We start from the raw sequence: 5,000 nt of genomic DNA on the forward strand, positions 1-5,000 counted from the left end.
GCTGACATTTCTTCTTTTTGGTTGTAAAATTTCATATGAATATGACGAGTACTTTTCCCGTATTTTACAAAACCCCATCCTAATTTGCTCTTCAAGTTTCAATCTTTTAATCCACTTATTACCCAAGATACAACCAAAGGTCGAAAATAAATGCCGAAAAAGCGTCCCATATTTTCGCGTTTTTTTCCTCTTTGCGGGTCATCCAGATAAATGACACCTTTGAAACTGCATAACTTGTTTATTTATGAATGGATTTTCAAAATTCAAAAACATTTTTACTCAGTGGAGATAGGGCTTTGATTTTAGACAAAATTTTCCTCAAAAAGAGAAAAAAACATTTTTCATAATCATTGCTATATAATGCAAGCTATATGAGATTCTGTAATTATAAACTTTTGTATAAGGCATTTAAAGGATAATTTCTATATTAAGCCTTTAGTAAGATAAGATAAGATCAGATCAGATAAGATAAGATGCCAGACTACATGATTTAAAGGATGGATTTTGATGTCTTATTTAATCATTGGAATGGTAAACTGTTGAATTATAAAGTTACCTATAGATAGAACGAAGTTGACGTCACTCAGGTCTTTGTTTGCCATCCATGTTTATGAGTAATTCTCACTAAACTGTTTAGACATTAAACGTTTAAGGATACACGTAGTTTTGTGTGTTGGTCCGTTAAACTTCCGAATGGCAATGTTATGAGCTTCTTTGCCAAGCGCATACTATCTATAGGGACTACGATTTTTATCTCCTTACAAGTTACGAATTTTTAAATTTTCAAGTTGGCAGGTCTGGTTTAACTGTGTTTGGCGGAGCTTTCGTAAAGTTAAGGCCTTATATTGACCAAAATAATAATAATAATAATAATAATAATAATAATTAAAAATAATTAATAATAATAATAATAATAATATATAATTATTATTATTATTATTATTATTATATATATATATATATATATATATATATATATATATATATATTTTATATATATTATATATATATATTTATATATTGTCCAAAAAAAAGTGGCAATTTGTCATTTGGTAATACATTTATAACAATACAATATTGACATAGACACACTCACACAAGATGCACACTAGTAACATAGTAGTTATCTAAAAGAAACAAAAAAAAAAAAAAAGAAAAACAAAAAACAAAAAAAAAACCCGGCATCAACATAAATGACGACACAAAGAAGATGATGTACGATCACCAAACGAAAGTGGAAAGTGAGTTGTTGTTTGAAGTGACCGAATAAAACAAATGATTCCATTGGTTGAGAGCTATTGATTACATCTGACAATGAATTTTTCACTGCGATCTTCGTCTTCTTTCATGACGAATTTTGTTTTGGTTAGTATCAGGTTTTTAGTTCACGAAGACAACGGTCGAGTAAAGATTGCAGTGTTTATTTATTTATTCATTTATTTTTTTATTTATTTATTTATTTATTCATTCATTTGTTTATCTATTCATTTATTCATTACTTTATCTATTTATTTATTTATTCATTCCTTTATTTATTTATTAATCTATCCATTTATTTATTTATTTATTTATCAGTCATTCATTCATTCATTTATTTATTTATCTATTTATCCCTATATGAATCTATTTATCTGTCTATTTATTTATTTTTATTTGGTCATGACCGCCAGATCAACATTGTGACTTGTCGCCTTAAAACGGTACTGTGTGTGTATCGAGGCCGTTTAGGTATTAAACCATTAAATTATAGTATAGAAGGAACGAAATTGAGTCATTCTGCTTTCTGTTATTGTTTTGAGATTGCCATTTTGGTGATTAATTGACTCCATGATAACCACGCCCCTCGGAAAGTCGTCATAATGTAAACAATGGCAGTGATTGGTAGACACAGCAAACTACACAGGTTTTACTACCGATGGTATGTGTCAATGTATAATACCCAGTGTTCTACCGCTTGATGAATACAATCAACACATAAATCTATGTGTAAACTTAAACGAGAAAATCGTGTGATAACTAGTCACCCCTTTGGCGGTATGAAAACAATAAAAACAATCAGAGAAAGATCGAATTAACCAGTAGATTTTTGACCAATTAAAACATGGAATTTGTGACACACCTTCACGTGTGCTGGACAAACACAATTTGTTGTTTATAAACAATAACGTGATCGAAATTGACCCTTCTCTGATCATTGTTATTGTTTTTATACAGCCAAATAGGTGACTAGTTATCATACAATTATTTTGATCATATTATAGATAGAATGCGCTTGGCCAAGGAGTTCACAACATTGCCATCCGGAAGTATAACGGACAAACACACAAACTCTGTGTAACCATGAACTTTTATAGTCTGGTTAATACAGTTTAGTGAGAACAACTCACAAACGCGGATGGCAAAAACAATAACAAAGGCCTGAGTGACGTCATCTTCGAACTATCTATAAACGTTTAAAGTTGGTGTTGGTTCTATTGATCAAGCGGGAGAACAGAGGTTATTTTACTTAGACACATACCATCGATAGTAAAACATGTGTAGTTTGCTTTGTTTACCAATCAGTGTCATTGTTTACATTATGACGACTGTCCGAGAGGCGTGGTTATCTAAGTGTCTATTCGATCACTTGCACCAGCGTGCCGTATAGATAGTATGCGCTTGGATAAGAAGCTCACAACATTGCCATCCGGAAGTATAACGGACCAACACACAAAACTATGTGTAATCTTGGTCGTTCATAGTCGGGTTGATACAATTTGGTGAGAATTACTCATAAACGCGGATGGCAAAAAGCAATAACAAAGACCTGAGTGACGTCAACTTCGTTCTATCTATTGCAGAGTATGTTGGGAGTTCGGCGAGTAGAGATACTTGCTATTTGAAATGTTAACCAGTAGATTTTTGACCAATCAAAACATGGAATTTGTGACACACCTTCACATGTGTTCTGACAAGATTTTTTTGTTGTTTATAAACAATAACGTGAATGAAATCGACCTCTCTTTGACCGTTATTGTGTTAATACCGACAGATGGGTGATTAGTTATCACGCTATTTTTTTCGATCATATTATGGATAGTTCGAAGATGACGTCACTCGGGTCTTTGTTATTGTTTTTTGCCATCCGGGTTTATGAGTACTCCTCACTGAACTGTATTAACCTGACTATAAACGTTCATGGTTTCACACAGTTGTGTGTGTTGATCCGTTATACTTCCGGATGGCAATGTTATGACCCTCTTAGCCAAGCGCATACTATCTATAAACGTTTAAGTTTGCACATAGTTGTCTGTGTTGGTTCTATTGATCAACCGGTAGAACAGTGGGTATAATAATAATAAAATAATAATAATAATAATAATAATAATAATAATAATAATAATAATAATAATAATAATAATAATAAATAATAATAATAATAATAATAATAAATAATAAAATAATACTTTATTGCATCCCAAAAAGGAAATTTTTTGTACAGACGTGTTATAATTTACATAATAAGATAAAAATACAATGGAAATAGGATGTATAATATATGAAAAAGGAGTAGCTCCATTACCAGAGCTGCGCTTTATAATATGAATAATTTCAACACTGTAAAATAGTCAAAACTGTCACTATAAATTAAAAATTGAAAAGATTGCAAAACAAATAAATTAATAATTTAATATTTACATTTTTTGAAACTAAAAATGCGAAATAATTGTATAAAATGATTATTGCTTGTTGTTATAAAGCCTAATACTGGACGGCAGAAATGATTTTCGGTGTCTCTCTGTTTTCGTTGAAATAGAGAAAGGGCGACCACTTCTTTCTGACATAATAACTGATGGTCTTAGTGGATGATACTGGTCATTTAATATTTTAGTTATTTTATTTATACAAAATTTCTCGTATAAAAGATCTACATCGTCAACATCATTTATATAGCGTTTAATAGATTTTTTAATATTTGAATTTATTTTGTTCCTTTCCACTGCTAAGCAATTGCCTCCCCAAGCTGTTATACAAAATGACAAAACACTTTCGATTACTGCTCTATAACATAATGTGCAGAGGGTTTTATCTATTCTAAACTGAGAGAGTTTTGATAAAAAATATGTACGTCTGCACATCTTATGCCTAATTATTTTCAAGTGTTCATCCCACTTGAGCCTGTCATCAATTGTTACACCAAGGTATTTGTAGTGAGGAACTCGCTGGACGAATTGGTCCTTTAATTTTAACGGTTCTATCGGTTCCTTCACTCTCCTAAAGTCAATCACTAGCTCCTTTGTCTTGCTTATGTTAAGCTCTAGGTGGTGGGCATCACACCAAGACACAAATCTATCAATTTCTTGCCTATAAGCCACTTCGTTGCCATTTGTTATGAGGCCTTGAAGAGCGGTGTCATCTGCAAACTTTATCAAAGGTACACTCAGGTTTTGACTTCTACAGTCATTCGTGTATATTGTGAATAATACAGGGGACAATACACAACCTTGAGGAGCACCAGTATTTGTAGTTATACAGGAAGATATATTTTGTCCTAATTGAACATATTGTGCTCTCTCCGTAAGAAATTCGAGCACCCAAGCAATTATATACTTGTTTAGATTCAGACTAGTCAATTTTTGAACAACCAACTGAGGTTGCATTGTATTGAACGCTGAAGAAAAATCTGCGAAAAGCAATCTGCAATAGCTCTTAGCGTGATCTAGATGCCTGTCGATGTTGTTTGTAAACAGCAAAATGGCATCCTCTACGCCACGTCCTGGTTTGTAAGCAAATTGATGACTATCACTCAATGGCATAAACTGGTTCCTAATTTTAACAAGAACAAGTTTTTCTAAAGATTTCATGACTATTGAAGTCTATATTTTACTTAGACACATACCATTGATAGTAAAACCTGTGAAGATTGCTATGTTTACCAATCACGGCCATTGTTTAGATTATGACGACTGTCCGAGAGGCGTGGTTATCTAGTTGTCTACTGTAGTCAGGGCTAGAATAGA

The 5,000-nt window shown here is 32.1% G+C and overlaps 1 protein-coding gene across 19 annotated transcripts in view; it reads left to right on the top strand.

The window, feature by feature from the left end:
* LOC144980699 (voltage-gated potassium channel KCNC1-like) overlaps positions 1-5,000 on the top strand; it is a 43,767-nt gene that overhangs the window by 32,557 nt on the left and 6,210 nt on the right. The window lies entirely within an intron of this gene.

Source organism: Berghia stephanieae, chromosome 10 (assembly GCF_034508935.2).
Source record: "Berghia stephanieae isolate SIO BIC M18660-M18661 chromosome 10, UCSD_Bste_1.3, whole genome shotgun sequence".
NCBI classification, from domain to species: Eukaryota; Metazoa; Mollusca; class Gastropoda; order Nudibranchia; family Aeolidiidae; genus Berghia; species Berghia stephanieae.